This window comes from Falco peregrinus, chromosome 1, assembly GCF_023634155.1.
Source record: "Falco peregrinus isolate bFalPer1 chromosome 1, bFalPer1.pri, whole genome shotgun sequence".
Taxonomy (NCBI): Eukaryota; Metazoa; Chordata; class Aves; order Falconiformes; family Falconidae; genus Falco; species Falco peregrinus.
The window spans coordinates 60,629,654-60,642,391 of record NC_073721.1 but is presented as its reverse complement, the minus strand read 5'-3'; the positions used below and the strand labels follow the sequence as shown (position 1 = coordinate 60,642,391).

At 46.9% G+C, this 12,738-nt stretch overlaps 1 protein-coding gene across 28 annotated transcripts in view; it reads right to left on the bottom strand.

Moving 5' to 3' along the window:
- MADD (MAP kinase activating death domain) overlaps positions 1-11,260 on the bottom strand; it is a 77,056-nt gene extending 65,796 nt beyond the window's left edge. For 16 of the 28 annotated variants that reach the window (XM_055792020.1, XM_055792002.1, XM_055791972.1 and 13 more), the window contains exon 1: positions 11,115-11,259. The gene's annotated coding sequence lies outside the window, so the exon portion shown is untranslated. Of the gene's footprint in view, positions 1-11,114 lie in introns of all 28 variants that reach the window. The other 12 variants (XM_055791960.1, XM_055791966.1, XM_055791954.1 and 9 more) reach the window with 2 other exon arrangements.
- Positions 11,261-12,738: the final 1,478 nt, after the last annotated feature.

Genomic DNA, 12,738 nt, shown 5'->3' with positions numbered 1-12,738 from the left:
ATAAATCAATAATTCTGTCAGGTTTTTTTTTTTAAAGAAAAGATCTGAGCGCTTCCAAAGATTCCCGATTTCTACTGCAGCACAAGTAGATCAGACTGCTGCAGATAATCTGCAGGGGCTTCTAGAGGCTTCTAGGGGCTCCTATGCTTGAATACTTATTTTTAACAAGGTCATAGTTACAGTGAGACCTAAGAGGACAAAGGCTTTCTTTTGGAAGATGAAGTTCTGTTGGACTGGAACAAGAGCTAGAAGAATTAGAACCAAGTTCAGGTTTTTTGCCTTCCCCTATTCATTCTCTTGCTCCTTCAAAGACCTAGTAATGCCTGATGACAGCAGTTCAAGAGCATTAGATCAGTATTTGCTGGAACTCACCTTCCTACTCCTGACTGGAATCAGACACCACAGCTGATGATCTGTATGAACCCACAGAAACAGGCGTTACAGTGCTGCCTTTCCCTCCCTATCTCCGAAAGCTTGCTCTCAGGCCAGCGTCATTCCCTGCTCTGTGCTGCTGGAAGCGTTCATGCAGTCGCATGGTGAACCACATTGTGGAATCGATACAGACCAAAACTAACACACTCCCTTCTCCTCCCTTGCCACTTTCGTTTTTACGAGATTACTTCTATGGCTTGGTTCCCCAAGTGGCCACACAAATGCTTGTGCAGACACAAAGAAGAGATAGGAACAAGCAGCTAAGGGAATCTGGAAAGCCTGACTGAATATAATACAATCACAGAACTACAGATGACAGCTTCTTCTACAACAATAAAGAGGTAAAACAGTGTCTTTCTCAGAGGTTTGCTATCACGCTGCTTCCAGCTCCTAGATTTTACAGACTAAGTACATCAGAACAGAAAGATTGAAAAACCGAGAGACACTCCCATTTCTCCTCTTTCATGCTGGCATTTGGACCAGAACCAAGAGATTAATCTTGCCTCTGAGATGGTACAGGTTTTGACATCGATGGCCTCTCCTCTCTCTCAAGCTGCTTTAACTCTAGGTCACTATTTCTGAAAAGGTTTTCTGCAGTGTGCTTTCTCTTTGCAAAAATCCTGGAACCAGCCCTTTGAAGGCTGAATCCTCCAGCAGCGCCTGAGAAGAAACTTCCTGTAACTTCAACTCAAGAAAAGGAGAAAATTAAAGAAGCGAAGGGCACCACAGAAACATACTGTACAAACACATCACATGTCAGAGAACACCATCATTTCAATAAGCACTCATATGGATGGTGAACAGGTTGGTGAGAATTAACACCACCCACATACTGTAGCAGCTGTCAGCAGTACTCACGAACTAGGAGAAATTGGCACAGTAGCCCAGACACAAAGACAAAGGCCAGAGCCAGCACTAACCCACGGCCTACCAGTACTCAAGATGAAAAAAAGTGGTCAAAACAACACTTCTATTACTGGTACTACTCTACATTTCAAAACCCCCAAAACACCCACAGTTTAGGTTGTAGCACAACTTCTTAGAGGACAATCTGCATGGTATTCTGCAATTTAAAGTCCTCCCAGAAAAAAGGCTATATAAACTCTCAAGAAAAGCACCACACCACAGAACTGATGTGTGAAAGAACTGCAGCATTTTTTTACCAGTTCAGAGCCATCTGTGTCAGACCGATACCCAGCATTAGTCCTGAGTGACAGGAATTGTGCAGCACGCCCATCTCATCTACCCCTTGGAGTCTTCAGCCTTTTTAAGTGTCTTTTCTTTCTAGACACAAAGCTAGAGGAACAAAGTAATTTAGTCAAAAAATAACTTGAACACAACAAACTGTTAACCCAACTTAGCTCACTTACAGTCGTTTTCCTCACACAGCAGCTTTCAGCTTTGACAGGCCAGCCTTACACTCAACTGCATGATAGTCAGCAGGTATTTAAATCACTGCTTGAAAAAATTACATGAAGACAATGAGATTATTTTCCAACAGCCGGATGTTAAGCCCTGCTTTTCTTGCAACTTTTCCATAGTTTCGAACGGTACCAGAAAGGCCTCTCCTTCCATTATCTCCAGCTTTTATCTGGTACAAGGATCATACTACACAGTTCACCGGTGCATGCATATCTTTAGCATATAAATCAGGGTCATACAATTCCATTTGCTAAGTGAAAAGCATACAGTGGGACATTAATTTCTAAAAGAAAAAAAAGAAAGTTGTGAAGGAGACAGCAAGAATTACAGGACAGAAGCCACAGGAATTCTGGTTCACTGAAATGTCACCTTGCAAAAGACCAGATTTCCTGCCACGTCCAAAAGGAACTAAATTTTCCGTTCTAAAATGTCCTTGGAACATTGTGAATTTCTATTTGTTCTCAACCAAGACAGCCTGTACTGTGTTCAGATCTATAGCCACTATGCCTGACCTCAGTGCGTTGGTTACTGTGAACTCAAGACCCATACCAATTGGACTCAACAAAGCTGAAACAAACACAAGTAGGGCCAGGAGTTTCAGTGCTCCCTTGTTAGCTGATTTCTGTTTCCTCTTCTCACATTACACACCTTGAGTATTCTGAGAGAGACAGCTATCTGCTAAGCTAGAGAAATAGGTGCAAGTACCTCAGGACCAGCCAACCTCACCTGCGTGACCAGGAACCCCATGTAACTCACTGCAGAACAGGAATTACCACAGTTAGAAGCACAGTATGATCTGTTGGTAGCTTTGACCTGTTTTTAGACATTTTAATAACCTTTCTGGAATCTTTACCACTGAAATTTTGGTTACTAATTTTTCCAAGTCTATTTCAAGTGATTCCAGCCATTATCTCTGGTATAGCACATACTAATTTTGTTTGTACCAAGCTTTTAAAGAAGCCGACAAGCAGTCCCCATTTCACTTGAGCCATTTTGCACTTCCTCTGCTTTTATCAATATTAAACTTTGCTAGTTTTAAACTTAAAAATACGCAACATTCTAGGAAGCCCATTATCCCTATTACCCAGATACTACAGTGGTTCTACTAATGCAAGAAACACAGATGAGTTGAGAACACCTCCCCTTCTCCAGAGTTTGACAGAACATGGAACGATTTCTGAAACCAGACCTGGACAGACTCGCTATTCTGGTGCAACTGCTTTGTGTTCTACCATCCACCTTGGCAAGGCAGCAGTGCATGCCAATGCTGTGACTCCTAAAAAAGATACTAGCACTCTGGCACAATTAAAAAAGAAGGGTGGCATTTTCAAAGCATTGCAAGCATGCCTAAAACAGACAATGGCATATTCATCTAGTATAGTTAGTCTGTAATATAGGTGTGGTTCTGCAAAATGCCTAGGGATAGTTCCAAGCATAAGAAATCACCCAGTAGAGAATCACCCAGGACTGCAGGCAGGTTCTAAAAGCATCCTCCCTGGAGCACATGCATCACTTGAGTTAGTAAGAGTTCCTTATGGATAAAACAGCAGATGCATCCCAACTGTTTCCACCTTCCATCTAGCCATAAAGCTTGAGGGGAAGGACAGAGTAAATCAGATTAAAGAAAATTACAAAAATGAATTGGAAAAACAGGTTTTGGTAATACAAAAAGACATCCTTGGAAGCCCTTCTGAAGAACAGTAACGATTTAAACATCTCTTCCTCTCCTACTACAAAATGATACTATCTCTTTGCCTTCTGAAAGCAGTACTGACACAGCCAAATAACTTTAAGCCTCCACATCAATTTTGCAGAGCAAAATGGAGGTAGCATGGACAGAGGTGCTGCCAAATAGACCTAACATGACCAGAATTAGTTTGCAAACAGAAGTATCACGCCACACAGACAGGAACCTTTCTGCAGCATCACAGAGCGGAGCTGGACTGATTCAGGCTCTTGGTTGCTATAGTGACAGATTTCCCCATCCTGTCATATTGCTGGTCCTTGAGCGCTGCCCCCTCCCTCCCTCCTGCTTCAGGCAAAGGCTTGGTGAAAGCAGCCTGCTGTACATGCAAGACCACGCAGTCACCACACATGCACATGCTGTGAAAACAGACCCACAGGTAATCTGATTCAGATCAATCTCCATAGCAACCCCATCTTTAGTCCCTAGATCTTAGCCTGGCGGGTCTATTTATAGAGCAGCCGCAGCGCTCCACCCTCTCCGCTCCACCACCAGAGCTCCCAGCACTGCCCACACTACAAACAACCTTCACCCAGGCACAAGGACTGCCTGCAGCCAACGCTGAAACATACTCCTCCTGGCACCTGCGGGCCCCAAGCCAGATGACAGCATAGTATCTGCAACACACTGAACACCTCCCGGTTGGTGAGGTTTTCCATATCCATGAATACCACAAATATCAGAAGTCATTACTGCTCACAGAAAGCTGAGTACCAACGGCAGCTGACAAAATCCACTTATCCAGGTACCTAGAGGACGCCTCCACAGACATCAGCTGCAGCTGCTCCTTTAGTCTTGTGCAAAAAGGCTGTGCAAAGTGAGCCAAAACAAACGTGCAGTCCCAACAGGAACTGGCAGGCAGCAGCAAACGCAAAGGAGTGGTCCCAGCACAGCTGTACCCACCAGCAGATACTTCAAACCATGTGGCTAGGACATTCATCTACTAGTTGTTTGAAGAAAAAAAAAAAAAAGAATAACAAGAAAAAGAAAAATCAAGACCGAGGCCTTGAATGAGCCATGAGAGATAAGCATGTGAGAAAAAAACAGTATGCAAATAGTGTTATCCATTTTCCTCTACTACACTCTTGGGGAAAACTATCAATGATAAACTAATACAGGAGAAGCACACACTTGTACAGTAGTTATTTGCTAACAGGAAGGAGATGACAGATTTTAGCCTCAGCCCCAGTTCATGTCACACACTTCAATTTAGGTTAAAGACTTATTCTCCTCCCCTCCTTCACTGCCTGAACACCTCTGTTGCGATCCTCCCTGCAGCACCTCATAGCACAGGGCATGCAGAGCACCACTCACCATCTTCTCATAGAACATAAATTCTAGAATAAAAACCCGCTGTCAACACAGCCAGTCCTCCGGCTCTACGCCATTTGAATTTAAATTCATCTTTTATTTAAAAATAATCTCCAGAGATTTGCATGAGAACAGTAACACAGGAGCTCTGGCTCCCTGCGCTTCATTCTTTTCAGGTCTGCCCTTTTTTCCCCTCTCTCCTTGTGCAACGTCACCATCACAGAACACAAGAGCCTTCTCTTCCACCTCTACCTCATCAGCTTTTCAATGATCCTCACATCCCAGTAGCAGCCCCTTTGCAAGTGGGTGGGCAAACCAAAACCTACACAACACCCCCAAACTGAATTAGTGTCACCTTCTGCAACCTACAGCATCACATTCTTTCCCAAACCAGAACTGCTTTTGGCTCAAGCTTTGAGTTGAGAAACTTTCTCACTGCTTCTGAGTGCAGCCTAGACCCCAGCACCCGCAAGATGCTCCCATTGCCAGCCCTCTGCCCAGCTCCTGTTTGAGAAGTAGCTCCCATAACACAGGCACCAGCAGGCTTTTTTCCAAAAGCCAAACACTGCAAATGTACAGCCATAAAAAATTTACAAGAAAACAACAAAGCATGTGACATTTGAGAAGAACTGCTGGATGCAGCTGCAACTGCTAAATTATTCAGTGCTCTCCCCTGCCACAGCAAGCAGCTCTAGGCCAGGAGCTCAGGGAAGAGACGTGCACAGGACAGCAGCAGGCAGAAAACACACACCGCAGGCAAACGGTGAGGACTGCGCCAAGGACTATTTGCTTATGCCTCTCCTATAGGTTTCGAGCCGTTCACCTTCTCATTTAACTCACAGAACCACCACCACCACCACACACAGGCATGTTCAACTCTCCTTCCTGGAGATGGGCCACACAGGGACAAATGGCAGCTCGCTAGGATCCCAGCACTAAATCCCAGCCACCTATAGGGCAGGAAAGGGCAACACTCACAGCCAGTGTGGAAACACTGAAGTATTTTTATTTTTTTTGCTCGGGGTAATGAGAATCAGAAAATAAAGTACTTAAAATAATCATCATTTGGCTGCTGCTAGCACCACAGAACTAGTACTCAGAGCCTCACATGTTTTGCCTCAGCCTCTCCCCATGTATGACACCTGCCTTGTTCTTCTTCCCTCTACACGTCTTCCCCTTTTCTTTATCGACACTATGGAACGTCAGAAATTCCTACTCTCAAACCAACGTTACTATTGATTTTGGTGATAAATCCTAGTACCAGCTGGTCAAAACGGAAAGGAAATCAAAGAGAAAAGCCCATCTTCTCTCTGCTCAGGCTCCGGGATGCGAGAAGCCTGTGCTTGGCTGACCCACCCACACACAGACACCGGGAGAAGCCAGCTCAGAGCCAAGGGGAAGGAACCGCTACAAGCCACTGCTGGGCCAGCGACTGACGGAACAAGGGGTCCCAAGAGGACCTTCCAGACATTGGCAGTGACCGCGGCAAAGGAAGGAGGGAAAACAGAACACCTGCTGGGTATGTCTGAAGGCTAATGAAAGAAAGAAGGGAGAAACGAGGCAGCCTAGAGAACAGAACAAGCGTGCCCAGCTCGTAGCTCCAGCAGAGCACTGTTTAACCACTCTCAAGTGGAAACAAACACAGTCACAGCAGCAGAGCGGCTCAGTGTTTGTCAGTGAAGCAACTATGGCAAACACTGGTTTTGATTCTTAATCATCTTTATCTGATGAGACGCAAATGGGCAGAGGCAGAACTCCCCATCTCCTGCCACACAGGCCTCTCCAGAGCATGTACAACAAAGCCAGGCAAGAAGAGATCCAGGGAAGCTGGTGTCAAAGCTACAGGCAAGAAGACAATCAAATATTTGATACTGACAGTGGGAAATTCAGTCAGACTATAAAGGGAAGCAGGACACAACCATGGCGCCGGAACTCACAGATGTGACAAAAAGGAACAGATTAAGAAAAACAAGGCTGCTCTGCTCCTATGATAACACACAGTTCCTGGAGGTCATCAGATACGTTTACTGTTAATCTGCGCATCTTTGTCCCCTGTGTAAAAAACAAGGCTGATTTCCTGATTCTCCCAAATACCACTTCGAACAACTGTTTAGCAACTAGGTAGAAACACAAAAAGAAGAGATCTGACAAACATTACAGGATACATCAAAGGCAACACAATGACCAGCCCTTTTTTGAGGGCTGCTGCTGCTGTGAAATACTGAAGGCTGTTGAAGAAACAGAAAACCACAAAACTTTGTTCTTCGCTGCTACACTGATGCATTATTTCTCACAGGCACCTGGAAACTCAACAGCCTCTCATTTAACCACAGTGCCTAGGAACACAGCACGAGAACTGCCTCAGCATAGGTAATTCAGGCATACACAAGCTGCACCTCTTAAATCACTGCAAGGGTCCTGACAGTAGCAGTGACTACAAGTAAACACAACCTTCGCACAATGCAGTGATCCCTGGGCACCAAAAGGCACAACCCCCACCCCCCCCAACCTGGGATTTCGCCAGTACGAAATGATTTTAGAGCTCCTATAAGTCATTTCTTTAAAGTTTTGCTGGGTTTGGGGTTTCAGTTGAATATTCTAGTTCCAAGAGACAAGTTAGAAGCATGTTTCTCAGTCATCAACAGTAATTTTCATGTGGTCGTGACAGGTTTAAAGGCCTCCAGGGACAATGGACTTAATTGCTCTAAAATTATTCTCTAGCTCAGACAACAGAGCAAAGACCAGCTGAATTACACAGGCTCAGTTACAGAGCGCGAACAGTAGGTCATCGTAACAGTTCTTCATAGCTCTTGAGGAGCTCCTCTCCTCGAGAGCTGGAGAAGGGAAAGCAGAAAACCCTTCCATCATGAAAAGAAATATCACAATCATTCCACACATTAACAGACTATCCCACTAAAAAAACATTGCCTTCTAATTGATGCTTCATGCCGCTCATTTTTATTTCACCAGGTGTCTTGTCAGGTCACCAACGTTGCTTTTCTTTCATGAAAATTTATACCTTGAGATAGATGGAGATCATTTGAACCAAGGAAGTGATATTAATCTTGCATATCAAACTCTTTCATTCTTGTTTCTAAATCCTTCCCTCACTGCTGCAAATCCCCAAGCAGTAGCTGCGCTGTGTGTTTCCTACTAGTGTGTTGAGTAACTACATCAAAGCCCTTCTGCTAAGAAGCTGCCTGGAAATTTAATGTAGTATATCTTAAACTCAGGCACACCAGGGCCAAGGACATTTGCAGGAATTAATCCGGGGTGTAATATACGCATTGCCTACCTCTTGTTCCTTCCTAATGGCAAGTAAGTGAAACATTCAACTCTGTACTTGGTTTTAAAAAGAAGTATCCATTTCCATCTTGTGAGCACGATGGCACTACCCACCTAGTTAAAAAACTACAGCATAAAACAACAGCCAAATCACTAAATTTTATATCATTTGTGATCCACTCTCATGCACTAGATCTAATTACAGTACTTTTTTAAAAAAAAAAAAAAAAAAAAAAAGTAATTTATCTAACTGTATCTGGGAGGAAGTATCAGAGAAAATCTATTAGCTGAAGTGCTGTAAATTAAAAACTGTTGAGATTTATTCCCTTGGAACTCAGCAGTACTTGTGTCTTGCTAATTTAATACCAGAAATTTTCATAAATATTTTTTTTTCAACTGTCTCATTGCAAAAGATATTAAATAAACCAAACTGAACATCTTTCCAGAAGTAAGTCTGGTATATCCTACCTACACATAACGTGAGTATTAGATATGGCTTGAGGTGAGAGGGAAAAAGCTATAAATGATGAGCCCCTGTGCCACTCACCCCATGCCAGACAAAATCAAGGCCAACATTAATTTAATTTAGGAAGATGATATGAACAAGTGTTTTAGTAAGATCTGAGATGCACTGATGCCTCTACCATTTCTATTGAACCATCAATTCCAGTACTCTAGAAACTAAAAAGCTACTTTGGCTATTTGGGCAAGGCTTAATGTTAAAAATCCCTGAAACATTGATTCCTCCATCTCCAAAATCCATCTGCAACAGACTGAAGATGGACTTCATTACATACACACCCTGTCCGCTTTCAAAGGCGTTACAGCATGGTATCAAGGTTGAAGGAGAGGTTTGTCCTCTAGAATATTTACTTCATGTTTTTCCATGAAAACTTTAAACTAGAGGACCTGTATTTTTGCCAGTTGGTTCACCACCATTCACAGCTTTGGTACATAAAACCTACGTCATGAAAATATAACTTGGCCATATTATGCTTTTTGTATGGACAGCATTCTTCCAGCATGGCTATTACTTTCCTTTTTGCCCATCCAGTAAAACTGAACAGGTTTAAAAGTAGTAACGGTGTGGAAACTAATGCAGTAGGACACTGAAGCTTACAGCTTGAAAGCTGTTAATTTGGTAAAACCACAGAAGTCCAGACTTGCAATACAACTGCAGCACCACTGGACAGGCACGTACAAGATCTTCTAGTGCGGACAAGGCTGTATTATTTTAGAAGAAAGAAAAAAAAAAGGCAGCGTTCCAGAAAGTTGCTGATGATTTTACATTTTATTAAACACACAGCAAGATGCTTAATGCGTGTTTAATTAATTGCAGGGTACAACCAATTTGGTCCAAGAGCTATGCATTTTCTAAGAACACAACAGTAAAGCAAAAGAAGTATTTTATAGCTGGAATGATCAATCGGTTCAGTATTATATAACATGCTATGAGGGGACGGCCAGGTTAGAGCCTGCAAAAACTGCATTTTAGCTATGTCAGATGTCTGAGGTGCTCTCCCTGATGTGTCAGGATTGCAGATTTTCAGTAGTGCTGAAACCAGCAAGTACTCCCTGTGTCCGTCCAAAACAGTTTCCAAGGCTCAAGCTGAGTAAAGTCCAAAAATGGAGACACTTCCCAAATAACCTATATTTGGATGACGCCGGTTTCGTTACGTGACCCTCAGAACACCACAATACATCTTCCCTCCCCTTGCTTCTGTCTACCAGCAACATCCTTTCTGCAGATAAGCGATGCTGCAAAGAGCACAGCAAGGACACTTGAGAGCACACCAACAGAAATGCCGACCCAGAGTGGCACCGAATGTAGAGAAAATGGCTGGCTCGCCTAGGGACAGCACATTATTGCCAAATTCACAGTCCTACCGCATCTCCATGGGGCTGCAAATTTATCACATATGTTATCTTGGGTATGTCTGAAAACAGCGTGGTATACCAGGAAGTTCAGGGAGGGAAAGGAGAGAAGAAAGCCAGACAAGAAGTCAGTTTCCTCCAAGGCTTATCATTTCGCTAAACACTTCTTTATTGTGACTCCACACAAACAGTAATGAGGACGAAGCTTTCTTGCCCTCCTCTGCCTGAAAATAAAAGGGAACAACACAGCAAGGTGGTGACACCCATTCCTAAGGGTCCATTTATAGGTCACTTACTTAAAACACTGCCCAGCGTGAAGTGGATTTCCTATTCTATTGTCCTGGGGAGTAACAGGATCTGCTGTCTACGAACCAAGGAGTAACAGCACCTTTCCCACTCCCGCTGCCGCAGCAAGCCCGCACAAAGCTGCGCCCCCGGCTCCTCACGGGGGGCCGGGCCCGGCCCCCCCGGCCCTTCTCCCGGCTCCTGCCGGGGCAGCGGGCGGGACAGCGGGGGCAGGCACAGAGGGGCGCCGGGCGGACCCGCGCCCCCACCCCCGCCGGAGCCCCTTCCCCCACCGCCGCCATTTCCAGCCCCGGCACCCCGCTGGAAACGCGCGCCCGACCCCCGGGGGTGCTGCCCGCCGCCGCTCCGCCGCCGGCCGGTGGCGGCAGAGCCCCGCGGCGACAGCAGGCACCCCGCCACGGAGCGCAGCTCGGCGGGCCGCCACCCCCCCGTCCCCTCCTGCAGCGACCCTGCGGCCGGCAGCGAGCATCCCCCACGGAGGGCCCAGCCGGGCGGCTGCAGCAAGGCAGCGGGGGGAGCGGCGGGGCCCAGCCGCCCGCTGGCCGGTGCCGATCGCCTCAGGCGGCGCCGGCCGCGGACCGCGCTCCGCGCCCCGCTGCGCGACCCACGCGTCCCGGCGGTGGGGCGGGCGCCCCGCTTCTGACACGTGCGGCACGGGCGGGCCCCCTCCACCCCGCTGCCCCCGCTGCCCCCGCCTGCGGGCCAGCCCGCACGGGCACCCGGCCCCGCTCCCGCTCACCTGCCCCGCTACCGCCGCCGCCGCCTCAGCGCTCTGCGCCGCCCGGCCAGTTCCGCAACGAGCGCCAGGCGCGGAGCGCGCCACCGCCACCCGCGGGGAGGGAGGGGCGGAGCGAACCACTCGCACCCACGGCGGGGGGAGCCGCCTCACCAGCGGCGGGCGCCGCCGCTCCCCGCCCCGGGCCGGCGCTGAGAGGAGGGGGCGGGAAGCGCCCCCCGCCCCGGGGCTGCCGCGGCCGCAGGCTCTGCGACGGGCCGGGCCGCCGCCGCCATCCCGGTATCCGCCATCACAGCCAGCTGCTGGCGGGCGGCGCGGCGCGGGGCTGAAGGCAAGATGGCTGAGGGGAGAGCGGGCCGCGCGGCGCCCTGAGGGGAGCCTGGAGCATGGCGGCCGGGCGAAGCTGCCAGCGAGCTGCTGGCGAGCGGGGGGCGAGGGGCCGCGGCAAGGCCCGGCAGCGGGCAGCGAGGGAGCCGTGAGGAGACCTGGCAGCGGGGGTAGGGCCGGGCTCACACCCGCATCTGCTAGGCTGCTTGCTGGTTCGCTCCAGGTTTTGCGAGATTACCAGAGACTTGGGTTATTAAAAACTTGATACACGGCTTTTTCAATTCATTCCAAGCTCCTATCAAGCAGTACACCACACAACCAAATCCATTCATTAACAAAACCGTTATTACTAAAACAAACCCCAAATGCAACCAAAACTACTGCAAGTATCCTGATGGTTTGGAAAAACAAACAAAAACTACACAAAATGGTGAAATACTTGATTCGATATTCCACATCTATACTTCACCTACTGCCGGGAAACGGGATTTCAGAAATACACCCATGGTGAAATACTTGATTCGATATTCCACATCTACACCTATTGCAGGGAAACGGGATTTCAGAAATACAACCATGGTGAAATACTTGATTCGATATTCCACATCTACACCTATTGCAGGGAAACGGGATTTCAAAAATACACCCATCTTTCCTTCCTCCCCCTGTGGATCTGGATAGACGCTGAGCAAACAGCTGTTGCGTAAGGCTACGGCCATGAGGGAGTGCCTCCCCAGGCTGTGGTTCCAGCCTGCCGTGTTTTTTCCAGCGGCCAAGCTAGTGAAATTAATTTGAAGCACATAGAGTACAGAGACCTGGAGCGGCAGGACAGAGTCTCAAGCCCAGGTAGCGTTTTCCAAATATAAAAGTACAAAGGGCCGGTGACCTCAGAGAAGGTTCTTCCTCCACACCCGCTTCCTTCAGCTCCCTGGACTAACCTGGGAAGCTGCCGCTGGTGAAAGAAAAACCCTAATTCTGTACTGATTTGCACTTTAAAAAAAAAAAAAAAAAAGAGAGAGAGAGAGAGAAAGAATGTGAATATGTAAACAAGGAGCTTATATTTGATTACATAATGAAAAGGGATGGAGAAGCCAAAGCCAGGGAAATCACCATTTTCACCACTGCCATCAACAGCAGCATCATGGGTTGTACCTTGCAAATCCCTCAAATTCACATGCAGTTTTTCTCTTCAAATTAATAAAAATTAGATGCAGCTCAAAAATGTCAAAAACTAAGCTAAAAATGAAGCTGCAGCTTCACTGCCACTGCCTCTTCTGACTATTGACAGCCTCATTCTTTA